General features: G+C 49.5%; 1 protein-coding gene and 1 long non-coding RNA gene across 2 annotated transcripts in view; one reads left to right on the top strand and one right to left on the bottom strand.

Moving 5' to 3' along the window:
* The window catches only part of LOC146835280 (uncharacterized), a 45,633-nt gene extending 45,255 nt beyond the window's left edge, over positions 1-378 (top strand). Inside the window, exon 3 of the long non-coding RNA XR_014960707.1 lies at positions 331-378. This is a non-coding gene — a long non-coding RNA (uncharacterized LOC146835280). The remainder of the gene's footprint in view (positions 1-330) is intronic.
* The window catches only part of AKR1A1 (aldo-keto reductase family 1 member A1), a 1,289,949-nt gene that overhangs the window by 231,142 nt on the left and 1,031,115 nt on the right, over positions 1-27,692 (bottom strand). The window lies entirely within an intron of this gene.

The following is a 27,692-nucleotide window of genomic DNA, read 5'->3' as shown; positions in this document are numbered from 1 at the left end:
ACATACTTTCTAATACTTCAGTACACTTGTGTCATTGCTATCCGAGTCCCACGGAATCTATAGGGAGCGAAGACTTGCAGCGGGTAACTGACTGGGAGAGGAAATGAACAGGATCAGGAAAAGGAAAACACCACAGGCTGCATCCATAAAAAAAATAATGGTGTTTTGCATGAAAACGTGGCACAACTATACTACATTATTAATCACACTTCTAAATGAGATACTCATATTGTTTTAAATGTAAAAGCATTAATTAATCGGTTACGGTCATGTGCATAATTAAAATGACTAATTTGCACAAATTATTTGTCACCCAAAATTGCACATCAGAAAAAACTTCAACAACCCATCCGCAGTAGAGTTGAGGAAACATTCCGAGATGTTTCAGTGGCCACATGCAAGAATCAAGGGGCGCGTTCTCATAATGTAAGACGGCGCTTGCCTGGAACTAAGCAAGCCCAGTGAAGCAGGTGAGCTCGAATAGAAAAACCTTTACCCAAAATGTGGATTATTTAAAAAAAAAAAATGTGGTCAAATAATACATAACCACATTTTAATTATAAAATCTTTAAATCAAAGACATGAATGATTATAAGTTTGTCTCACTTTACAAAGGTGATGAAGAAAATCAAGATATTCATTTTGCAGTTCACCGTAAAAGAAATGCACTGGTACACTATACACAACTACACAGACATAACCTACAGCATTTACCGTGCCCGCTGCTGAGGTCACCAAGTCACCAGCAAGTATATTTTTTAGAACGCAACGTTCACCTACTTTGGTTTCTAGGCGCTTATAAAAAAGTTTATTTATGTGTGAACGATTAAATGAAAATAAAGGTTTTTAAATCTTGTCTGAAACAGGTCAGCAAGGATTATTTGTGAGAGCAACAGGTAGTACATTGCAAGCATTTTCTGCAGCCATGGAAAAAGCTGTGCCGCCATAGCTAGTAGTACAAGATTTTTGGAACCTTTAGAAGAAATTGCTGGTCAGATAGCAAATTCCTTGGGAGGGTTGTACCAGCTGAATTTCTTAACCACGAAATCGGGTTACTAGGAAAATCTGATTTATGTGGTATAGTCATGGCCTTAAAGATGCCATGAAATAGAAGCCAATGCAGGCTTATGCTTGCCCCTGTTAATGAATTAAACTACTTGGGGCCACACAGAGAGCAGGCAGTTGCATTCTGAAAAAGCTGTAAACAAGCTAAGAATTTCCTATGGCCCACAGGAAAAATAGAATTGCCAGAATCAACCCTCGATTTAATAACATTCACTGCTTGTATTCTGAGGCTGTACTCTAAAAACAAGAAAACAGGGCATAAAGATTTTAGGTAGAAAAAATTGGATTTACAGACGTTAGCAACTTGGGTCTTACAACCAAAATTAGAGTCAATATAAAGACCTAGGTGGTGAAGGGATCTTGCAGGAGGGGGGCACATACAGACAGGTCAGACGTGACCAGTCACCTTGATTTTGAGGAAGGTGAGCAAAAGCTCTGTCTTATTGGGAGTCGGTTTTAAGTAAATTTTAGACGTCCACCAGCAGGTGACTGCAAGACTGTCAGCCAAGTAGAAGAGGGAATTCAGTTTCATGCTGGAGAGACACCCCAAAGATGAGTTGAATGTCATCAGCCTACAGAAAAATCCTTGCTACAGTTTGATGTAGGAGTTACACCAGAGGACGCCTATAGAAGCCGAGGGAGACCAGAGCTCTACGGGGCGCCGAACCATAAATCCTTGAGATCCGAAAAGAAAGGGGCTGTAGACATAATTGTTTCCCAACAGTCAGGAATGATACCAACATGACAGGGCAAGACCTTGAATGCCTATCTTGAACAGCATCGTTAACAGAATTACATGGTCTATGGTATTGAATGTTGACGAGAGGTTCTAAGAGGAATAAGACTCTTTGGCCTCTGGCATCCATCATAGCCCAAAGGCCATCCAAGACCAAAACCATGACCCGCTCGGTACTGTGTCCTGGATGAACTTTGCTTGTTGATAATCACGAAGAGCCTTACATTCCCTATGGAACTGCAAACATGCTTTTTGTCAAGTACCTTTGACAAGAAAGGGAAGAGAGAAATAGGCCAAAAATTGCCTGAAGTATTGGGTCCAATGAATGCTTTTCAACGGAGTCCGCACGACTACTTCTTTCCAAGAGGAAGTTATCCAACCCATGTTCAAGGACTGTGAGAAAACTTTGTTAGACTTTGAAAAAGTGCAAACTGATGGAAACGTTTGGTGGGGCGAATATCCAGCGGAGAGCTGACAAGACGGCTTTCTAGGTTCAAGGATATTAGATCAGGTTGTGAAATGTTTGAAAAATGTTCTAACATAGGCTTACCTTTCTTTAAAATGATTAACATTACTTGGACTGCATCATCAAGTCAAGAATAGGAGGGCCAACAAATAGTTTCAGCTTCTAAATAATCCAATTTAGTTTGAATATTTTTACAGGGGAAGCATGTAGAAAGCTGTGCACACAAAGCTGGAGATGGTGGAACATCCAAATTGCAGGCGACTGATTCCTGGAGCTCTTTAATGATTTTGAGCACATTGAGTCATTTGCACTAGTTATCATTTTAGAACAGAGACTGGCCTCCTGGGGCTGTTTTACACAAAAGGCGCATTTTCATTGTTTGCACCAGGCGTACCTTTGAAAAGGTGCGCTCAGTGCAAACAATAAAAATATGCCGTATTATGACGAATGCACTGCACACAGGGCAGACGCGAACTCACACTGCCGCCAGGGCAGCGCATTTAGGTGAATAACTGAGCGGCTGCTTTAAAGCAGCTCCGCATTTTCACAGTGCAGGTGGAAAAACGCCTGCACTTCTTTTAAGGGTATTAGAGATCCCCTTGCAGGCGGGTGCAGTGAGTGAGTGTAACCGTCTGCAAGAGGATGCCTGGGGGGACCATAGGACCCCCTTTACCATCTTCAGAGGGCTGCCATCAGTGGGCGCACTGACAGTACGCCATCTTTTAGGTAGTGCACTGACAGCTTCTTTGCATCTGCGTCTGTAAAAGAGCGCAGAGGCAGAGGGATTCCCTCATATGCTTGGGGCAGGCCCCATGCAAATGAGGGAACGCCCTCTAAAGATAGCACTGGTGCTTTATGTGCGCCAACGCTATCGATATTACAGAAGGGGCCGCACAAGTGTCCGCGGCACCTTCTGGAATACCAAAGAGCCCCGGGGGCGTGCAAAGTGGGCGCAAACGCCCGTTGCACGCCCGGGCACTTTGTGTAATGGGGCCCCTGGAGCACTTTGCTTTTAATAATGCTTCAGAGTGATAGTATAAGTGACACAAAGTCTCAGTATCTAAAACTACACAGACCACAACCCTTGATACTGTGGATAAGATTTACAGAGATGTGACGCAGTGCAACTCAGCAAGACAACTTGCTACGTCACATAGAGAAGGCAGGAATGCCCCATATCTACTAAGATATGGTGCATTCCAGCGCTCTCTCTGCACTGGCGCACACTGCACAGCCTAGCACCGACGTTGACACTGATGCACCATGGTGTAAGGGTGCAGGCGTTGCAGGAAGGATTGTTTATGTGCAGGTAAAAACACCTTCCTGCACAAAAACAGTTCTTAGAGGCTCTTTCCTCTTTTTACGTCGAAAGAGAAAAAAATGAGGTGAAGGAGAATTAAAGCTACTTTTCCTTGTTCCGCCTCCCCTAAGAAGGCTTTCCTTTTTGACACAGGCCCATGCTTACTACTGGTAGTAAATCTGGGAGTGTGCCAAAATCCATGGGTGGATGCGTGGGAACACCATCCATGGAACGCCTTCCCAGGGCAGAGTAAGGCAAGGCAGTGATTTGCGCTACTCCAGATTTACTATGCCACGCAAGGTGTCTCTGGGTGGCACTGTAAATCTCCCTTAAAGCTTGCATTGCCCTTGCAACACACAATGCAACTCTTTGTAAATTTCGTCCTGTGTTCGCATCCTGTTTGATAAGACCCAGTACTATCGATCCTCAATTATAAACAATCTCTAATGAATACAATGAAAGAAATACTGTGCTCATCTTAAGTTTTGCCCATACCTCAAAGTTTAGTTGAATCACTAGAGCATCTTTATAGTGCGGCGTCTTGTACCAGAGGCCTCGGAGTGCTCTACCAAAATTGGATGTTCCAAGGTAAAAACTCATGTGCCACTAGAGGTCTCAGAGTAGTCCACCAACTCTGTCTATACTAGGGCTCAGTACCATACACTATCTGAGAGCAGCCAGGTAGCACTGGCTACACCAAGGTACGGTACAACATGACGTTACTAGATGTTTCAGAGCACCTAGGACTAGATATACCAAGGTTCGGAACCACATATGTTACTAGTGGCCTCGGAAAAGTAGGCCTGCACTGGTTGTGCCAGGGTTCAGGTGGTACTGGCACACCACAGTTCAGTACCACATGCCATTACCAGACATTTCAGAGCACTGCATACTGCACTGGTCCTGATGGCATGTGGTACTAGAGCTCTCAGTGCAGTAAGCCCGCGTTGGCCGCACCTGCTTCTAGTACCACATGCATAGAAGTCAGACAGGACTGAAAATACCACGGTTTAGTATTGTGTGGATGGAAAATGTCTATCCGCACTAGTGTAACTTTAACCACTGTAGCCTTGTTTTCTTGCTCATGCTGTGCCAAGTAGAGCCTGTCTATGAAATTCCAAGCTTCCCACATCTCGGATCCTGGGATGAGAAAGTGTTAACTAGTTTGCTAGCCAAAAAGTTTACATTCTTGTTACATTTGAAGGCCACCTTCTTCTTTTCTCATTATCTCAAAACCACACCCGTGTACTCACTTTTTTTAATCATTTCATGGAATTCACATTGCAAGTGTGTATCACAAATCCTATATATATGTGTGAAGCTTTTGGTTCAGGCGCTCACTTATTTTACTGTTGCCGGGGGCACCTCCAGTTCACCTATTCGGTGGTTCATAGATAATTAACCTTTCTGAATAAACCCATTCAGACTTCGTTTGTCGTGTACTCAGATTTGCTTTATTAGCTAAAACCAGAAAATGAGCGAGTACTCCCAATTTATAATTTTTTCACTGAATGCAACGCAGCAACAGCAGTTGTGGCATCGCATTGCTTGAAAGGTATGGATCAGGACAGTATCACATCTACTAAGATATGCAGCTGCTATCATTTCCTGCACTGGTGCACTTTCTTCCTGCAGTGCATCAAGCACACACCTTTGCACCATAAGGCAGAGGTGTCTGCATGAGTCTAACATAGGTTTTGTGCTGGAAAGGTACTCCAACTTTGCGCCTGCCTCGAGGAAGTGTAATTTTGGCACCAAGGTCTGTCTACAAATGTAAATAAAGAGGTTTTTGCATCAAACATGATGGGTAGTTGCATAGGAATGCTCATGTACCACCCATCGGATGCCCCTTTGACACAAAGTAGTGCTAATCGCCTCTTTGCATTATTTTAGCAATACTTTCTAGTAGGAAACGTGAATAATTTAGCAACACTTTATGCTGATTTATGTCACTTTTTATGACTTTGCACCAATACAAAGTGCTGATAAATCTGGACCCAAGTTTCAAATATTCTACTTTCGGATATTGCCTGAAACGAGGCAGACAAGAATCAGAGGGCTAGGTTTAATAAAAAGTAACACAATGCAGCTCACCAATAAGGGGCATATTTACAAGCCCTGTGCGCCACTGGAACGTCACTTTTTGTAACCTTGCGTGACTTTGCATGGTCTTCTAGATATGGAGTAAGGCGATGCAGTGCAAGTCGCTTGCCTTCCTCTGCGGCAAAGTGGGGTTCTACGGGTGTTCCGATACAACACCCATGGTCTTTGACACTGCCCCGCATTTACAATATCTGTAAACCTGGTACAGGGCCAAAACCTTGCACCTCCCTAGAGCAGGCACAAGAAGAAGAAACGTTTACAATTCTCCTCTTTCTGTTCTTTCCACGTGTACTTCTGCAGCATACATAAAATGATGAAAACGCCTCCAATAATTGTGAACTAGCACTGAAAATGAAATTTAGTCCCATGTCTCAATAAGTACTGTCGCTGAACTACTCGCTCTCATAAGTAAAACATAGTCCCGAGTTACATTACTCTTGTTAGACTGTACTTATTAGACATCGCAGATGTCCTCCAAAAATTCACAGTAGATTATCACTGCCACACACGGTGCAAGTGAAACGCCTACAGTGTAAATACTATTACAACGCATGTTTTACAACATTTCCTGCATCCTTCGGATTTAACCCAATCATACATTTTACCTAAGTATGTTAGCGGGAGCTCTTTCCCACCACAATTTGAAACTTGAAAAAGATTAAAAACACTCAGAAAGTTTTCTCGAACATGAAACATAAAAATTGCATTCGTTTGAGAACGAAGTGCGCACGAAAACAGACGCGAACGGCATTGTGGGAAAGCGGATGTGGCGCTCACATCCGGTGAACACTGCATTCTCTCCCTTGGATGAGAACATGGCTGCCTGCTGCGCCGCTGTTAGTCGCGGGGCCGCGCTTCACGGCGCTCCACAGAGCCAAGAGTGACCAGAGCGCATCACTGGTGAAAGGGGATGTGTATGACGTGTGCGCCAAGACTGCAGCAAGGGAGAGGGCAGGCTGGTGCAATAGAAAAGAGACCAGAGAGATCAAAACAAGCTTGGCAAAGCATTATCAGTTATATGCCAGGCTCGTTGTCGCACTCGCTCTGCTGTGACTGAGGAAGTACTTCCTACCTGTGCGCCGACTTCTAATGTGCGACGCTCCCTGTGTGTCTAATGCTGCGGGTTTCAAATGTAAGGAATATAAACGTTAGTGCGTGCTTCCGTAAATATTGAATTAATTATTCAAAGGGTAAACGTTAATGCCAACCCAGGTGCACACAGATCTAGGGGCATATCTGCAACGCGGCGATAGAAAATTATTGCCGCTTTTGCGGCCATTTTCGCGTGAAACCTTGCATTAGCGCACAAATTCCTAACGCCCAGCTTTGCATCTCTAATGAGATGCAAAGTAGGTGTTCCTGACATGACAGGAGAAATGTCGCTAAGCGACATTTCTCCTATCATCAAGCCCCATGCTATGAAGCATAGCGGCAAGAAAAGTAGCGATAACCCCTGTTATCGCTACTTTCCTTACGCCTGCTTCAGGACTGATTTAGCCATGATATCCTATGGAAGGTGGATATCATGGCTAAGTTTGTGAGTCCCTGTCAGCAAGCTAATGCCACATTGCGTGAGATTTCTCAGGTTAGGCAGTTAGCGTGAGGATTTTTATCGCTTTTGAGATAAGCATTGCTAATAGCACGCTATCTCAGCGATAAAAATCCACGTTACCCGGCGATAATTATCCTAACGCTAAGTGCGCTTAGCGATAATTATCGCTGGTTGTTGCTGATATGCCCCTTAGAGAGAACTTGAAGGCGATGTTTGCAGCGCCCATTCACATCTAGTGCCCATGTATATCAGACGTGTCCGTTTTGCACCCGCCTATGTTGAAAAGAAAGTTCACTTTTTCAGTTCTTGTGAGGGGAACACTGGGGCATATCAGCAACAACCGGTGATAGTAATCGCTAAGCGCACTTAGCGCTAGGATAATTATTGCCGGCTAGCGTGGATTTTTATCGCTGAGATAGCGTGCAATTAGCAACGCTTATCTCAAAAGCGATGAAAACCCTAGCGCTAACTGCCAAACGTGAGAAGTTTGGCGATAGCTTGCTGATAGGGCCTCACATACTTAGCCATGATCTCCACCTTACATAGGATATCATGGCTAAATCAGTTTCAAAGCAGGCATAAGGAACGTAGCGATAACAGAGGTTATCGCTACTTTTCTTGTCGCTATGCTGCTTTGCGTGAGGCTTGATAATAGGAGAAATGTCGCTTAGCGACATTTCTCCCGTTATCCTGGGGAGGAACGCCCACTTTGCATCTCATTAGAGATGCAAAGATGGGCGTTAGGAATTCAGACGCTAAGGCAAGGTTTCACGCGATAGCGTGACCTCGCTAATATAGCGATAAAATTATCGCCGCTTTTCGTCTGAAAACGGCCGCAAAAGCGGCGATAATTTTATATCGCCGCCTTGTAGATATGCCCCTCTGTCTGGAGAGAGCCGGGCGGGAGGACATCTATTTATAAACGCTTTTCTTGAGATGCTGCAAATCGAAACAGGCTTTCAGGAGACAAGCAGCACAAAGATGCAATACCGCAGGAGGTCGCCAGATGTCCCTATCGAGCCAAGAGTAAAATAAAGCGACAAACTCCATTCCTATATTGTCTATCGAGCCAGGACCGAGATGGTGCAGCACCGCCGGCGGTCGCTAGAGGTCCCTGTGGTGCTTACATCCCACAAGCTCAGTACCACCGGCTGTCACCAGAGGTCCCTGTCATGTCAATTATCGTTACTGCATCCTTGTTATACTGTTAAGGGGACCTGTAGTACCAGCCTGAGGTACTGCAGACGTTTGCATCTAGCTCTGCCTCAGCTCTACAGGGACCTCTAGTAACAGGCTGTGGTACATCAGCCTTTCACATCCAGTGACTTCACAGGGACCTTAAGTAACACAGCAGCCTGTGGTACTACATATACACCCTTTCACACCCAACCACTCTACAGGGACCTCTATGAACAGCTGGTGCTAATGCACCCTTTCCCACCCAGCTACTCTACAGGGACCTCTAGTAACAGCCTGTGGTACTGCACCCTTTCCCATCTAGCACTGCTCCAGCTCTACAGGAACCTCTAGTAATAGATTGTAGTACTGCACACGTGCGCTGATGACCCCAGAGACATCTACGTTCGCATCCATGTGCTTTCTCTGTACTGGCCACACAATTGGTTGGCTAGCACTAAAGCAGGCACTTTTGCTCCATGGTGCAATATTGCCTGCGTAGCAGGGAGGATAGTATTTGAGCAGTAAGGGGCACCTTCCTGCACAAAAACAATCACTGATGGTGTTTCCCTCCTTCTTTGTGTGCTGCATAATGCAGTACACATAGAAAGAGCAAATAACGAGGAGAATTAAAGGTATTTCTCAATATTGCGCCACATTAACCCCTCTCCTGGGGAGGTGTTAGAATCTGACGCATTTGCAGGTTTATGAAACTCTGGGAATGCTTCAGAATCCACGGGTGTTGCGTTGGAAAGCCCACAGCAACACCCATGGAACAGAGTAATGCATGAAAGGGGGCCATATTTTCAAGGCCATGAAAAGCCACGCAGGGTGGCTTTGTGTGGCTGTGCAATCTACAGTGCACACATAGAAGACCCTTCCTGCACAAAAATGATAATTCCAGCAACACAGGCATCCTTGCAAAAAGGATGCCTGTGTTGGAGCTAAGCAGCCAAATGTGCGCCAGCATAGAGGAAAGCACAGGGATGCATCGTATTGCGATAAATACGACACATCCTTGCACTTTCCTAATGATGCAGCAGGCGAAGCATGATGGCTTGCCGCGCCGCATCATTTTCTAGTAAATATATCCTAACATTTCAAGATGACTGTCCACATCTAACGATTCTTCTAATGATGGCACAATTCTACAGCAACTAGCAAAAAACAAACACTATAGCAGCAGGCGGCAGCAGCAGACAGAAGGTGGCGGGGAGAAAGAGAGAAAAAACAACACAGAGGCAGGGGGAGAGCTAACAGTGATTGGGGAGCTGAAGAAAACCCAGAAGGTAATGAATGGGGCACAGTGACCACTGTGCCCTGTGCCCTCGGCCTGGTCGCCCCCACACCTCCCGCCTGCTCCTTACCTGCTGGGCCTCCTGCTGCCGCCTGAGCCACCACAGGGCCGCCGAGCGCCGCCCCAGCCGCCACAGGGCCGCCGAGCACCGCCCCAGCCGCCACTGAGCCCCCAGGTTCCCGCCGCTTCCCACGAGACCCGCCCCCCGACCGCCGATTGGATCCCGCGCTCCCCGCCTCCCCGCAGACCCTCCCTCCCGGCTCCCCTCTTATGACGCCCCGAGAGCGACCGCGCAGCGGACGCGCGCAGCGGGTGCACCGATTGAGCGCCGAAGGTGCGCCAAAGGTAAGCCCGTCTGCGCCCGTCCGCGCCTGGACCGCGCCCAGCGCAAGACCCCCTGGCCCCCGCAGAGGCCACCCCACCCGCCGGAACTTACGATGCCGCCACCCTCAACGCACTCAACACCGGCCGACCGACCCCCCGGGTGCTACCGAGCCACTCCGAGACGCACCCACGGACCCTTCAGCTGCCTCACCTGCAAGTTCACCTGCATCCGGACCTGCCCCACAGGAGCACCCGCCAAGCCGAGCACCAGCAGCAACCACCTCAAGTGCATCCTGCTCAACACCCGCTCCGTCCACAGACACGCCGTTCGACTCTGGAACCTCCTCGACACCACAGCTCCTGACGTTGCCTTCCTCACGGAAACCTGGATGAACGACTCCTCAGCGCCCGACATCGCCATCGCCATCCCAGAGGGCTACAAGATCATCCGGAGAGACCGCGACAACCAGACTGGAGGAGGCATCGCCATCATCCACAGGGACACCATCCGTATCTCGACCAACGCCGACAACACCCTGACAACCGCCGAACACCTGCACTTCCAGATCCACACCGACCCCAAGACCACCCTCAGAGGCACCCTGATCTACCGACCCCCGGGATCACGCACTCAATTCAGCGAAGACATCGCCGACTTCATCAGCCCGCACGCCCTCCCCTCTGCCGACTACATCCTCCTCGGGGACATCAACTTCCACCTGGAGAACAACAACGACCGCAACACCACCACCCTGCTTGATAACCTCGCCACCCTCGGACTCAAGCAGCTGGTGACCACCCCCACCCACCTCGCCGGACACACACTCGACGCCGTCTTCTCGTCCAGCAAAGACATCTCCTTCAGCCACGCCACTGGACTCCACTGGACGGACCACAGCTGCAGCCACTTCACCTTCAAAAGAACCACGGTCCACCACCACCAGCAACAGGCTGCACGAAGAAGCTGAAACAAGATCACAGCCGAACAACTCACCGCATCCCTGAGCCAGCACCCTCCCGCCAGCTCACCGAACCCCAGCCAAGCCGCCGACAACCTCATGAAATGGATCTCCACCTGCGCGGACGAGCTCGCCCCTCTGAGGACCCCGCCCAGCAGACCCGGAAGCAAGAAGGCCCCGTGGTTCACCGACGAACTCAAGAGCTCCAAGAAGAACTGCCGAGCCCTCGAGAAAGCCTGAAGAAGATACCCAACGCCGGACAACATGACTACCCTCAAGCTCGCCACCCGAATGCACCATCAACTGATCCACGCCACCAAGAAAACAGCATTCAAGGACCGGCTGGACAACAACGCACACAACAGCAAGGAACTCTTCAACATCGTCAGAGAACTCTCCAACCCCAACGCCGGAACCAACGACATCACCCCATCGCAAGACCTCTGCAACTCCCTCGCCTCCTACTTCCACAACAAGATCGCTGACATACACAAGAGCTTCAGAACACAACCAACGCTCCCCACGACCAAACCAACGCCCCCCACCACCACCCTCAACGCCTGGACACCGATCAACCTCGAAGACACCATCAGCACGATGAACTCCATCCACTCCGGATCCCCAACCGACCCCTGCCCTCACCACATCTTCAACAAGGCCGACGCTGTCATCGCACCCCACCTGCGGGACATCATCAACACCTCCCTCGACACCGCCACCTTCCCTGAGAGCTGGAAGCACGCCGAACTCAGCGCTCTACTAAAGAAACCAACGGCGGACCCCACCGAACTCAAGAACTACCGCCCCATCTCGCTCCTCCCGTTTCCAGCCAAAGTCATCGAGAAGACCATCAACAAGCAACTGGCAGCCTTCCTCGAGACGACTGGTTCCCTCGACCCTTCCCAGTCAGGCTTCCGGGCCAACCACAGCACCGAGACCGCCCTCATCGCTGCCACCGACGACATCCGAACCCTGCTGGACAACGGAGAAACAGCGGCCCTCATCCTCCTGGACCTCTCCGCGGCATTCGACACTGTCTGCCACCGCACCCTAGTGCAGCGCCTCAGCAACGTCGGGATCGAGGAGAAGGCACTGGAATGGATCATCTCCTTCCTCACCGGAAGGACACAGAGAGTCCGCCTGCCCCCGTTCAGATCAGAAGCCACGGAAGTCATCTGCGGCGTCCCTCAGGGCTCCTCACTCAGCCCCACCCTCTTCAATGTCTACATGAGCCCCCTTGCGGCCATCGCACGCCAACACAACCTGAACATCATCTCCTACGCCGATGACACCCAGCTTATCCTCTCCCTGACCAACGACCCCGCCACCGCCAGAGCCAACCTACACGAAGGGATGAAAAACGTGGCCGAGTGGAAGACGACCAGCCGCCTGAAACTGAACACAGACAAGACGGAAGTCCTCATCCTGGGCTCCTCACCCTCCGCCTGGGACGACTCCTGGTGGCCCCCCGCCCTGGGCAACGCACCCAAACCGACAGACCACGCACGCAACCTGGGCTTCATCCTGGACTCCTCCCTCTCCATGACCAGACAAGTCAACGCCGTCTCCTCGTCCTGTTTCAACATCCTGCGCATGCTACATAAGATCTTCCGGTGGATCCCCACCGAGACCAGGAAAACGGTCACCCAGGCCCTCGTCACCAGTCGACTGGACTACGGCAACGCCCTCTACGCTGGTACCACCGCCAAGCTCCAGAAGAGACTCCAGCGGATCCAGAACGCCTCGGCGAGACTCATCCTCGACGTCCCCAGACGAACTCACATCTCCAGACACCTGAGAGACCTGCACTGGCTCCCGATCAACAAAAGAATCACTTTCCGGCTCCTCACCCACGCACACAAAGCCCTACACAACCAAGGCCCGACCTACCTCAACAGCCGCCTCAACTTCTACGCTCCCAAACGCCACCTCCGCTCGACCAGTCACGCCCTCGCAGCCGTCCCCCGCATCCACAGAGCGACAACAGGAGGAAGATCCTTCTCCCACCTGGCCGCCAAGACTTGGAACGCCCTCCCCACCGACCTACGCCTGACCCAAGACCACCTCTCCTTCAGGAAGAAGCTCAAGACCTGGCTGTTCGAGCAGTAGCGGACCCCCCCCCCCCCCCCCTAGCGCCTTGAGACCCTCCGGGTGAGTAGTGCGCTTTATAAATGCCTATGATTGATTGATTGATTGATTGAATGGGGAGAAATGGAGAAAGAGAGAAAAAATAAACCTCCTAGAAAGACGTTGGGGCATATTATCAAGAAACGCCGTTAAAATTATCGCCGCTTTAGCATAAGAAAACTGCCACTAAAGCGGCGATAATGGGCTTGATATTATGCCCTTGAGAATTCCCATAGAAGCTCATGTTCTGGTGTCAACATGGGCTTCTATTGGAATTCTCTGTGGCATATTATAGGCGGCAGTTTTCTGCCGCTAAAGCGGCGATAATTTTAACGCCGTGCTTGATAATATGCCCCATTGTGTTCACTGGTCCCTAAAATCTTTCATTGCAAACATCAGTGATGGTTTTACAAAATACAATTTGCTGGGTATCTCCACAAAGAAATCCTTAAATATACCACCCACTATATGTTCATTGGAATGATTTTCAGCAATTCAGGATACTTCATAAGGACCACAAACGCCCTCCAAAAAAGCACTCTCTGCACAATATGAAAAAAAAATACAAAATGCAAAAAAAGAAAAACATCCACAAGACTTTAACACATTCTGACTACATTAAGCGTTTTCTCGCACATTGCTGTAAAGTCTGTGGATGGACAGAACACTAAGATACATCCTAGTGGGGACAACACCCACAGGGATGATGCAGGGCAGCATCAATCAATTTTCCCTTGAAAAGACATTTTGCACCGAAAAGGTAAAATTCTTGCTCAGCAAAACCCTGTTACTATATTCAGAGGTTGTTGCTGGATGTGAACAGTACAACATAGCCCTAACCCATGGAAACTCAGATCTAGTGACGTAACAGGACCCAGGTGGCATGTGTTGCAGGGCATCTGTATGATAACAATATTGTTAAATGTAAGATGGGCCAGGTCACATGTGAACAGGACTACATGTAACACTAAGGGACGTGTATAATAGGCGTAGGGTCTAGAAAAGAGGACTTTTGAAATGTATTGTGGACTCGACAGTCATACTCTCTGATCAGGAACTCCATGTTATTCGACATAGTTCACATTACCATGACCGAAAAGGAAGACTTTCCCCTTCTCTGGTGCACAAGTTGTAATAATGTGTTGTATGAACTTCAGTATCTTCTGTTTGCTTCTGCATACGAGAACTGTTTGCACACATTTGTAGCAAAACAAGAACCAGGCACAAGTTACCACCCCCCATCGTCGCCCTATAAGACATCATTAGTGATAAAAGTAATCAAGGTACCGGTGCCAATTGCTAAGGTAAAATGCTGAAGGGCTGAAATCCACCTGCTGACCTGATGACCCCATAAGGTATGTGAAACTTGGGGAAGTATTCATGGCTTAGCATAAATTGGAATTTAGTGAAATAATACAGCCATATAGTTAAATGGGTAAGTAGTATATTAGACAATGTAGACAGGCAATCCACCAACAAGTTAGGGATGTGTGATGAAATATGATCAGTGTCTAATGAATACGTAATTCGTTATTTATTATAATTACCACCATTCTGGTATGCGTGATATGTGGGTTCACTGATTTTGGGGAACAAAGGCGAATGTCCATTCTATGAGCACCTGCAGATAAAAGGTTCTCTGATGGTTTGTCTGACTCCTAACACCCTTTGTCTAACAGGGCATAACTCCGGAGACGCCTGCCGCTTCTTTTCTCTGAAAAGGGTATATTTCTTTAAGGAGCTTGGGGTCATATTATCAAACACGGCATTAACATTATCGCCGCTTTCTGCCGCTAAAGCGGCGATAATGAGCTTGATAATATGCCGCAGAGAATTCCAATAGAAGCCCATGTTGGCACCAGAACATGGGCTTCTATCGGAACTCTCAAGGGCATATTATCAAGCCCATTATCGCCGCTTTAGCAGCAGTTTTCTGCCGCTAAAGCGGCGATAATGTTAACGCCGTTTCTTGATAATATGCCCCTAAGAGATTCTACTGGGTTTGACCCCAATATTATTGGGGTAAACATAAAATTACGGTTATGCGAGAAATCCAAGTGCCAAATGAAAGCAGCCTCAACAATGGTTTGTAAATAGGGTTTTGAGTAACATTTTACCCTTCGCGCAGTGCAGAGCTGCAGATTGTCCCACAACACTGCAGTGCGCACATTTGAGTAAATCTGTGTTAAAGTGAATGAGCAGCATGTTTAAAAAGTATACTATACCAAAATCCTCTTGGGGCTTATTTACAAGCCCCTTGCGCCACTTTTGCGTCACTTTTCCCATGTTGAAAATGACGCAAAAGTGGCGCAAGGGGCTTGTAAATAAGCCCCCTTGTGTCCTTGAGTTTAGTGAGGATTTTTATCTGATTTCCCGAAATTGAACTCTGTGGGGCAGAAAACTCCATCTATCTTATTGTTGTGATCCCTGCGTAACCATGTATTTGCGCAGGGGCCACAATTTAACAGGACACATGTAATAAGAGACTTAGGGGCATATCAGCAAGCAGGCGTTAAAAAATTATCGCCGCTTTTGCGTCCGTCTTCAGACGAAAAGCAGCGATAATTTTATCGCCTTATCTGCAAGGTCACGCTATCGCGTGAAACCTTGCCTTATCTCTATTTCCCTTAACACTGAGATGCAAAGTGGGCGTTCCTCCCCAGGATAACGGGAGAAATGTCGCTAAGCAACATTTCTCCTATTATCAAGTCTCACGCAAAGCAGCATAGCGACAGGAAAAGTAGCGATAACCTCTGTTATCGCTACTTTCCTTACGCCTGCTTTGAAACTGACTTAGCCATGATATCCTATGGAAGGTGGATATCATGGCTAAGTATGTGAGGCCCTATCAGCAAGCTAACGCCAAACTTCGTGGGATTATCGCTGGGTTTCCAGCGATAATCACAAGTTTGGCAGTTAGCGCTAGGATTTTTATCGCTTTTGAGATAAGCATTGCTAATAGCACGCTATCTCAGCGATAAAAATCCACGCTAGCCGGCGATAATTATCCTAGCGCTAAGTGCGCTTAGCGCTAATTATCGCTGGTTGTTGCTGATATGCCCCTTAGCAGCGTGTAAGGACATAAGGCACCCAGATGTCCAGGTCATGTAAGAAGGCTTGACACTTCTGCATCGCTAAACCTTTCTATAGAATCTATACACTATAAAGAAATAAACCGGAGGTCTCTTTATTCCTGGTTTGTTTATTTCTTTCAGTGTTAATGTATACTTGTATGCATAGTACTGTCTCAACAATATTCCAAATTCAAAACCAAATATAAACAACAAAGTTGATTCAATACTTGAACATCCTCAAGTACTACCCGGATGCAGTACCACTGCTCGTCGCTAGAGGACAGCGAGCAGCCAGGCAACCAACAGTAAGGATTCGTTATAAAACATTCTCGGATCCCCTACTTCAGCTGTAAAAGTATATAAATAAATAAACTGAACTTCTATCTCTCAACTAATGCTTTCTGTTTACATGGTGTCTGTTGGAAACCGGGCAACCGGGTTAGCAGTCACCAGGTTCCCAGCACAATGGTAGCTTGGCTCGAGCGGTTGGGGTCAGGCACCGTGTTAAGCGTACATCACATCCTCACAATAACCATGCGTTCATCCATTCCAAAAATGACACTACACCGTAAAAATTATGGAAGACAATTATGCATGCCTTGATCTTATTTTCTCTTAGTTGCAGGATTCAAATCATAAATACAATACAATAGAATTTTCCTTTAAAAGAGCAGGTCAAATAAATAATACGACTTTAAAGTTTCAATCAATAGGTTCAGGTCCCAATTAAGCAAGGAATAAATAGAGGTGCAATAAATACAGTTGGCAATTAAATATCATCAGTCAATAAATACAGTGCAGGAATAAATTAGTAAAAGACAATAAATAAAGCACCTTCAATAATTTAGGTAAAACAATCAATGACAATTACAAATCAGATCACTTTCATGAGGTAATTTGGTTTTACTATGCCCATATACAGCTTGTGGTCCTTTGGGTGGCCTGGGGGTGTCCCACTTAGATTGGTCAAGGCTGGGGCCTAAGCTGAGGAAGAACAAGGGTAACCTAAAGATCTGGCACTCCAAACTACACAATCCCTCACAGAGGTCACTGTACCAGTCTCAGTTCACCCCTGGCACTCCCAGGCTGGCCCTAACACCCCTCTAGCCCCTAGAATGGTCTTTAGGGCTCCACAGGGCCTTAAACGCCCCCTCTACCACTTACTGTCCCTTCCACGACTATCTGCTCCGCTTGGTGCCGTGTCGATGCCGTGAGGCGGCTCCGGATCGATGTCGCTGGGCAGCCTCGGCTCGGTGTCGCTAGGCGGCCTCGGCTCGATGTCGCTGGGGGGCCTCGGCTCGATGTCGCTGGGTGGCCTCGGCTCGATGTTGCTGGGTGGCCTCGGCTCGATGTCGCTGGGCGGCCTCGGTTCGATGTCGCTGGGCGGCCTCGGTTCGATGTCACTGGGCGGCCTCGGTTCGATGTCACTGGGCGGCCTCGGTTCGATGTCGCTGGGCAGCCTCGGTTCGATGTCGCCTTCCGGCGTCGCAGGGTCACGGTCTCCCCGCTTCCGGGTGTCTCCGGAGTGCGATCTCCACTCCCGACCTCCGGCGCGCCTCACCTCGACCTCAGGTGACTCCCTACTCGACCTCCGGTGTCTCTCCACGACCTCCGTCGGCGCCCTCTCTCGACCTCTGACTGCTCCGGGTACGACGTCTGCCTTCTGTCAGCGCCGCTTCTCTACCTCAGGCCCCAGGTCTCCAGGCTTCTCGACGTCAGGACTCCAGGAGGACACCGCCAAACAGGTCAGGAACTTGCTGTTCTTCTTCTTTAAGGCCTGTTCCAAATGTTCAGATCCTTAAGATGGTTCTTCTGGACTTGGTCCCACACAGGGCTTTAGGCTGGGCTTGGTCAGTAGGGACTAGCATCAAGGGTGGGTTTCTGGACCCCACTCCAAGCACTGGTTTCCACCCCTGCTGCCTTACTCCGACCTCCTTCTACTCTGCTCTTCTCTCTTCTCTAGTCAGCTCCCAACTGCCCTTCTGAGATGGCCTCCCAACATTCTAAACTGCCTCACACTATCCCAGGATTCTAGAATGTTCCAGAAGGTTCTAGTTATGTCACAGGTGGCAATGGGTGGCCACCATTTTGTGTCTCAGGCCCTCAGACAGAAGTTCCAGGGGTAGGGAAAATGGCTCCCCGACCCTGCATCAACACTAAAAAGTCTGGTGGTTCCCAAAAAGGAAAAATTATAACAGGGTTTGAGGCAGAAGTGGGACAAAATAAATAATGATGAGGAGGGACCACCCAAAGGGCTGACAGGTCTAACACGCGTCCCCCCCAGCTGAAAGTGGGGAGAGCTACCCAACCCCTTGGGAGTTCTCATCACTAAGGCGGAAATACCTTGAGAGACCGTCTGCATTGGCGTGGTCCACTCCAGGCCGATGTTCCACCTGAAAGTCCATTCCCTGTAGGGAGATAGACCACTTTAGCAACTTGGGATTCTCCCCCTTCATCTGCATCAGCCACCGAAGGGGTCTGTGGTCGGTCTGAACTAGGAAGTGCGAGCCAAACAGGTATGGCCGCAACTTCTTCAGAGCCCATACCACTGCAAAGGCTTCACGCTCTATTGCACTCCACTTCTGTTCCCTGGGAAGTAGTCTCCGGGATAGGAAGACCACGGGTTGATCCAGACCCTCTTCATTGAGTTGCGATAACACTGCCCCAATGCCATGTTCCGATGCATCCGTCTGGACAATGAACTCCTTGGAAAAGTCTGGGGCCCTTAAGACCGGGGCCTCGCACATCGCTTGCTTCAGTTTCACAAAGGCCTGCTGACAAGCCTCCGTCCAGACTACCCGTCGAGGTTGTTTCTTGGACGTAAGCTCCGTGAGGGGGGCCACAATGGTACCATACCCCTTCACGAAGCGGCGGTAATATCCGGTGAGGCCCAGAAAAGCTCGGACCTCAGTCTGAGTCTTGGGGGGTTCCCAGGCCATGATGGCCTCGATTTTCGCCTGGAGGGGTTGCACCGCTCCCCTACCCACCAAGTGTCCAAGGTACACTACCGACCCCTGCCCGATCTGGCACTTACTGGCCTTAATCGTTAATCCAGCTTGCTTCAGGGCCTGGAGAACAGCTTGCAGGTGACGCAAGTGATCCTCCCAGCTGTTACTGAAGACGGCAATGTCGTCCAGATAAGCAGCAGAGAAGCTCTCCATTCCTGTGAGGATCTGGTTCACCAGACGCTGAAACGTGGCAGGTGCGTTCTTGAGCCCAAAGGGCATCACACAGAACTGGTAGTGGCCCTTCGGGCGTGGAGAAGGCTGACCTTTCCTTAGCTCCATCAGTCAGGGAGATCTGCCAGTACCCGGAAGTAAGGTCAAAGGTACTCCGATATTGGGCAGCTCCCAGCCGGTCAATCAGTTCATCCGCCCTCGGAATCGGATGAGCATCAGTCTTGGTTACTGAGTTCAGTCCCCGGTATTCCACACAGAACCTCAGTTCCGGTTGGGCGCCCGGTGGTACAGCTTTTGGTACTGATACCACCGGACTGGACCAGGGGCTGCTGGAAGGTTCAATTACTCCTAGCTCCAGCATCTTAGTGACTTCACTGTGAATGCTGGCCTTCACCTTGTCTGTCATCCGGTAGATCTTTGACTTCACAGGTGGGCTGTCTCCTGTGTCCACGTCATGGACGCACAGGTGAGTCCTACCCGGAACAAGGGAGAACAACGAAGAGTACTGCCCCAGGACGTGGCGGCAGTCCTCCTGCTGTTCAGGAGTTAGGGATGGGGAGAGAATCACTCCCTCCACCGACCCATCCTTCTCTTGAGACGCAAATAAGTCAGGGAGAGGCTCGCTTTCCACGTCCTCTGCTCCGTCAGTCACCATCATCAATAGGACTTCGGGCCTCTCATGGTGGGGTTTGAGGCGGTTGGCATGCAGCACCCGTAGGGGCTGGCGAGGGGTCTTAAGATCCACCAAATAGGTATACTTACCCTTCTTCTCCAACACCTCAAAGGGTCCTGACCAGCGATCCTGGAGGGCGCTAAGCTCTCCGGGTTCGATCACCCACACCTTCTGGCCAGGCTCCAACTCCACCGGATGAGCGTTGTGGTCGTACCACGCCTTCATCACTGCTTGGCTGGCTTCCAAGTTGTCAGAAGCTTGCTTCCACAACTTAGCCATTTGGCTCCGGAAGGCCAGCATGTAGCTCACCACATCCTGGGGAAGCTTTCTGGGAGTTCTTTCCCATCCGTCTTTCACCAGGCGGAGAGGTCCATGCACAGGGTGCCCATACAAAAGCTCGAAGGGGCTGAAGCCCACTCCCTTCTGTGGCACTTCCCTGTAAGAAAACAATAGACAGGGTAGGAGGACGTCGCATTTCCTCCGCAGGCTTTCAGGCAGACTTCTGATCATGCCTTTCAAGGTTTTATTGAACCTCTCCACCAGACCATTGGTCTGGGGATGGTAAGGAGTGGTGAACCGGTAGGTCACTCCACACTCCTTCCACATGGCCCGCATGTATGCTGACATGAAGTTGGTCCCCCTGTCGGACACAACTTCCTTGGGAAAACCCACTCGGGTAAAGATTCCCATCAGGGCCCTAGCCACAACAGGTGCAGTAATGGTCCTCAGAGGTATAGCCTCTGGGTACCGTGTGGCATGATCCACCAGAACCAGGATAAACCTGTGACCAGCTGTAGTAGGCGGATCTAACGGACCCACAATGTCAATGCCCACCCTTTCAAAGGGGGTGCTAATGACAGGAAGTGGTTCCAGGGGAGCTTTCAGTTTCACCCCTGTTTTCCCACTGGCTTGACAAGACACACATGTCCGGCAGTAGGTGTCGGACGACACTTTCATTTGAGGCCAATAAAAGTGTGGGACAAGCCGGGCAAAGGTCTTGTCTTGCCCCAGGTGTCCTGCCAAGGGGATCTCATGAGCCAATTCCAGGAGAAAGGCTCGATAACGTTGAGGGACAACCAAGGCCCGTGACGATCCGTGCATGGGTGCCTTGGGTTCACTGTAGAGGAGGCCATCCTCCCAGTAAATGTGGTAGTTCCCCTTAACGTTCCCTGCTGCCTGAGCTTCGGCCTGTCGCCTCAGTCCCTCAAGGGTAGGACACTACCTCTGGCCCATGCAGAATTCCTCCCTGGTCGGCCCTCCCTCCACGTGCCACTCGGCCGGGATGGGTAGGTTCTCCAGTTCGGTAACATCCCCCTCCGCGGACTCCTGGTCCACCACCTCCGGTGGCCTATCCGTCACACGGGGCGCGGATGCCGAGGCAGGCTCCTCCTGTCCTCGGTTCTTCCCTTGGTCGGCAGCCGGCTGTGCCTTTGTTCCAGGCTCCAGCCTAAACGAACTCCCCCTCCGGGTTGTCGCAGACCCTGTGCTGACACAGGCCCAGTCAGGTGTACCCAGCATCTCAGTATGAGTCCGGTATTCCACCTCCTTCCAAGCATTATGCTCCATGTCATTCCCCAGCAGACAATCGACTGGCACGGCAGGGCTTACGGCAACTCGAAGTAAACCTGCAACCCCTTCCCATTCAAATGGAACCTCGGCCACCGGGTAGTGGCCCATTCTGCCGTCAGCCATCGCGGCAGGGTGGAGTACATTGGGAATCACCTGCTCTGGAGACACCAGTTGGCTACGTACCATAGTCATACTGGCTCCTGTGTCTCTCAGAGCTTCCCCTCTTTGGCCGTTGATGGTGACCCACTGCCCATACTTTGTGGTATTTGCGGGCACCTGGATCTTAGGAACCATCTCCCGTTCTCCCAGGGACACTAAAGTGACACCCGCCCACTCCCTTCCCTTATCTAAAGGCATCTCCTCCCCGAGCACTACACTAGCTACTCCGGGGGTCTTTCCTCCGATGGGAGGGGGTGGTCTTTTTGGGCACTTCACATCTCCCTTATAGTGTCCGACACCACCGCACTCGAAGCAATGGACAACCCTTGGCTGCTGACTCTGGCCAGGATTAGGGTTTCTAGGTGGGTTAGCCCTAGGGGTGAATCCTGTTCCCTTCCCTTGGAAACTATTTTGGGGGCCTTTAGAGAACTCCGTTTTCTTTTCCCCTCCCTCTTTCTTCTGGGGGGCGCCCTGTCCAGTCTTTTGAGAGTCCCCTCCAGTCCCCCTTGTGGACACCCGGGTACTAGCCCAAATGTCCGCCTCCGCAGCAAGCTTCCGGGGATTGGTCAGCTTGCTATCCACCAGGTGTTGACGCAGTTCGGGGAAACATTTTTCGAGCAGGTGTTCCTTCAACATCAAATCAAACAACCCCTCGTAGTCCCTCACCTCGCTGCCCTGTATCCAACCCTCTAATGCCTTCTTTGCATAGTCCAGGAAATCCACCCAATTCTGTGTGCCCAGTTTGTGGCTACCCCGGAACTTCTGTCTGTACTTCTCGGGTGTTAGTCCAAACTTCCTTACGAGCGCCACTTTCATGGTGGGGTAGTGGGTCTGCTCATCCTGCTCCAGGGCCAATAATGTATCCCTGCCAGCTGGAGGCATGTATTTATACAATCCCCCTCCCCAATATTTCTCTGGCACCCCATGGGCTTTTAAAGAGACCTCATAGGCCGCTAGCAACTTGGTGATGTCATCTCCCGCACTATAGCTAGCTACTATGTCTTTTGGCAGATAGGGTTTGGGTTCCCTGGTGATTTCTCTGTCTTCGCTGCCACCATTAGGAACAGTGTGTGCCCCGACCCGTAGGATCTGGAGATCTATCTCCCTGAGCCTCAACTCATGAGCCATCCTCTGTTCCTCCTTTTCTTCCTCCAGCTTCGCCAACTCCCATGTGAGCTGTCTTTTCTCCCTCCGGTCAGTTAATTCTGCTTCTGATAAGCCACCACTAGAGACACTGCTGCCCTTCCTTGAAAGTGTTCTGGGCCCCGCTAGTAGGTTCCCCACCTCAGGTTGGTACAAACCAGCCCCCTCGCGGTCAGTCTCTCCATCCCTGTCCTCCTCCTCAGCCTTACTTTCTCGTCGTGCCTCCCCCCAAGCCCTCAAGCTGGTTTGGAGCTCACCCTTCTTTGCACCTTGGGGACAATACACCCCCTCTCGCTGACAAAACTCCCTGAGTTGGGCCACAGTGTAAGTTTCCACATCCTCCAACACAAACTCCATTTTGCCCACTCAGGATAGAAGACAGGTGCTTACAGAAGCTATGCAGGGGGGTACCTTTTGTAATACCTCCTCCCACCACCAGAAGTAAATTTGGAAAAAACAAAACTCAAAATTAGGAAGTCCGCTTGGAGAAAACTCCCGGTGTAGGCCTATGGACTACCCAAAGTTATTGTCGAGTAGACGCAAGCACAGCTCTATCCCACCGCTGAACACCAATTTTATGTTAGAAACCGGGCAACCGGGTTAGCAGTCACCAGGTTCCCAGCACAATGGTAGCTTGGCTCGAGCGGTTGGGGTCAGGCACCGTGTTAAGCGTACGTCACACCCTCACAATAACCATGCATTCATCCATTCCAAAAATGACACTACACCGTAAATATTTTGGAAGACAATTATGCATGCCTTTATCTTATTATCAGGATTCAAATCATAAATACAATACAATAGAATTTTCCTTTAAAAGAGCAGGTCAAATAAATAATACGACTTTAAAGTTTCAATCAATAGGTTCAGGTCCCAATTAAGCATGGAATAAATAGAGGTGCAATAAATACAGTTGGCAAATAAATATCATCAGTCAATAAATACAGTGCAGGAATAAATTAGTAAAAGACAATAAATAAAGCACCTTCAATAATTTAGGTAAAACAATCAATGACAATTACAAATCAGATCACTTTCATGAGGTAATTTGGTTTTACTATGCCCATATACAGCTTGTGGTCATTTGGGTGGCCTGGGGGTGTCCCACTTAGATTGGTCAAGGCTGGGGCCTAAGCTGAGGTAGAACAAGGGTAACCTTGCTCTACCTACCTACCAAGGTTACCTAAGGGTAACCTTGGCTCTCCAAACTACACAATCCCTCACAGAGGTCACTGTACCAGTCTCAGTTCACCCCTGGCACTCCCAGGCTGGTCCTAACACCCCTCTAGACCCTAGAATGGTCTTTAGGGCTCCACAGGGCCTTAAACGCCCCCTCTACCACTTACTGTCCCTTCCACGACTATCTGCTCCGCTTGGCGCCGTGTCGACGCCGTGAGGCGGCTCCGGATCGATGTCGCTGGGCAGCCTCGGCTCGGTGTCGCTAGGCGGCCTCGGCTCGATGTCGCTGGGCGGCCTCGGCTCGATGTCGCTGGGTGGCCTCGGCTCGATGTCGCTGGGTGGCCTCGGCTCGATGTCGCTGGGCGGCCTCGGTTCGATGTCGCTGGGCGGCCTCGGTTCGATGTCGCTGGGCGGCCTCGGTTCGATGTCACTGGGCGGCCTCGGTTCGATGTCGCTGGGCGGCCTCGGTTCGATGTCGCCTTCCGGCATCGCAGGGTCACGGTCTCCCCGCTTCCGGGTGTCTCCGGAGTGCGATCTCCACTCCCGACCTCAGGCGCGCTTCACCTCAGTTTCCGGCGACTCCGGAGTGCGATCTCCACTCCCGACCTCCGGCGCGCCTCACCTCGACCTCAGGTGACTCCCTACTCGACCTCTGGTGTCTCTCCACGACCTCCGTCGGCGCCCTCTCTCGACCTCTGACGGCTCCGGGTACGACGTCTGCCTTCTGTCAGCGCCGCTTCTCTACCTCAGGCCCCAGGTCTCCAGGCTTCTCGACGTCAGGACTCCAGGAGGACACCGCCAAACAGGTCAGGAGCTTGCTGTTCTTCTTCTTTAAGGGCTGTTCAAAATTCAGATCCTTAAGATGATTCTTACTCCGACCTCCTTCTACTCTGCTCTTCTCTCTTCTCCAGTCAGCTGCCAACTGCCCTTCTGAGATGGCCTCCCAACATTCTAAACTGCCTCACACTATCCCAGGATTCTAGAATGTTCCAGAAGGTTCTAGTTATGTCACAGGTGACAATGGGTGGCCACCATTTTGTGTCTCAGGCCCTCAGACAGAAGTTCCAGGGGTAGGGAAAATGGCTCCCCGACCCTGCATCAACACTAAAAAGTCTGGTGGTTCCCAAAAAGGAAAAATTATAACAGGGTTTGAGGCAGAAGTGGGACAAAATAAATAATGATGAGGAGGGACCACCCAAAGGGCTGACAGGTCTAACAGTGTCTCAATAAATAAATCACTATAACATTTGTTTGAGAAAGAAACTATAAAATCATAACAAAAGGCAAGTTTCTGTAGCCGGGGAGAGGAGTTGGTCTAACGGCTAGGGCGGTCGACCTCGAATCTGGAGAACCAGGTTCGAGTCTCGGCAATGACGCTGAACGTTCTGTGATTCTAGGCAAACACTCAATCTCCCCGTGCCTGAAAAAATCAATGTGTCCTTATGTAATGCAACTGGTGCTATGTAAAGCGCTCTGAGACCCGGTTCAGGTCACATGCTCAGCAGCTAATTATACTTACAACTTTTAAGAAACCCTAGGTTTCCGTTTCCACAGATGAAGGTGCTGCCTGCTGGAATGCATCAGTTTCCACAGATCACAATTTAATCAACCGGTGGCCCAGGTGAACCCACATTACTGTGGACAACATTCGATTTCAAGACTATCAGGGCCTTACTATTGGGAGGAACATCTACTAAAGAGATGCTTCACAGCTACAGACCGATTTATTCAAAACATTTTGTGAACAATTTCCTATCTCAGGGTAGAGGGAGGCGGGTCATGATACTGTGGTTGAAATATTAACTTACACAATATCGAATCCGCCCACCCGTAGGACGGGAGAGCAGCTCATCTGGGATCAGCCATGAGGAAAACTTCTCTCACTCATGGACTCGCTCTTCAAGAAGGCTGCACAGGGTGGATCACCCATTACCAATCATAGGGGCATATTATCAAGAAACGGCGTTAAAATTACCGCAGTTTTAACGGCTTAAAACTGCCGCAAAAGCGGCGATAATGGGCTTGATAATATGCCCTTGTGAATTCCCATAGAAGCCCATGTTCTGGTGTCAACATGGGCTTCTATTGGAATTCTTTGCGGCATATTATCAAGCCCATTATCGCCGCTTTAGCTGCAGTTTTCTGCAGCTAAAGCGGCGATAATTTTAACGCCATCCTTGATAATATGCCCCATGGTTTCTCAATGGTGCCAATCAATCCCTGGCTAGCAAACAAATAGCCCTGGTCCCATTCGACAGCCTTGGCCAGAGTTTCAGGAGGAAAATGGAAGGTCGCCCCTGATCCTTCGCAACCAGTTTTTTTTCACAATTCATAAAATATTAATTGACAAATCTGCTGACTCAGCATGGCATGATCATGGTTAGGTCACCCTGGCAAATAAAAAACATTTCCGTAAATTCGAAAGGTTCTTAACATTAACCCATTTCTTAAGGTAAGAAAAATCTCCTGCTTGCTTCCCCACCAACTGTGCTCCAGAGATGCACAACTCAATATGAAACATTTTTGTTTTTTTGCTGAGTTTTATATAGCGCAAACTTGACCCAAATCCAATCAGCTATCAGAGCACTTTACATTGCACCAGTTACGTTACATGAGGACATACATTCATTTTTTTTAGGCACGGGAAGATTAAGTGATTTGCCCAGATCACAGGATGTTTTAGCATCATTACCGAGACTCGAACCCAGTTCCCCCAGATCTGAGGTCGAGCGCCCTACCCGTTAGGGCAACTCCTCCACAGTGGACCAAACAGCATAAATCCTTCCAAATGATACAGCAGGTACACGACGGAAAGTTCTATTAACAATACATACTTTCTAATACTTCAGTACACTTGTGTCATTGCTATCCGAGTCCCACGGAATCTATAGGGAGCGAAGACTTGCAGCGGGTAACTGACTGGGAGAGGAAATGAACAGGATCAGGAAAAGGAAAACACCACAGGCTGCATCCATAAAAAAAATAATGGTGTTTTGCATGAAAACGTGGCACAACTATACTACATTATTAATCACACTTCTAAATGAGATACTCATATTGTTTTAAATGTAAAAGCATTAATCAATCGGTTACGGTCATGTGCATAATTAAAATGACTAATTTGCACAAATTATTTGTCAGCCAAAATTGCACATCAGAAAAAACTTCAACAACCCATTCGCAGTAGAGTTGAGGAAACATTCCGAGATGTTTCAGTGGCCACATGCAAGAATCCAGGGGCGCGTTCTCATAATGTAAGACGGCGCTTGCCTGGAACTAAGCAAGCCCAGTGAAGCAGGTGAGCTCGAATAGAAAAACCTTTACCCAAAATGTGGATTATTTTAAAAAACAAATTTGGTCAAATAATACATGTTGGACCCGGCTTCGTGGCGTGGTCCTGACTTCCCGGAGAATGGGCCCGTTCCCCGCCCTAGCCTCCACGAGCTACCCGTGCAGGCCGCACGAGGTCACCTGTGCCTCGAGGTTCCGCCATTTTGTCCCCTGCCACGTGACCCTGCATGCCAGCCCTCAGGACTCCGCTCAACCCGGCCTCGGCCCCAGCAAGGCCCAGACATTGAGGCACCAAGAACTGGCCAGGGGGTGTCACGTGA

Source organism: Triturus cristatus, chromosome 4_2 (genome assembly GCF_964204655.1).
Source record: "Triturus cristatus chromosome 4_2, aTriCri1.1, whole genome shotgun sequence".
NCBI classification, from domain to species: Eukaryota; Metazoa; Chordata; class Amphibia; order Caudata; family Salamandridae; genus Triturus; species Triturus cristatus.
This window is presented reverse-complemented; position numbering and strand designations above follow the sequence as displayed.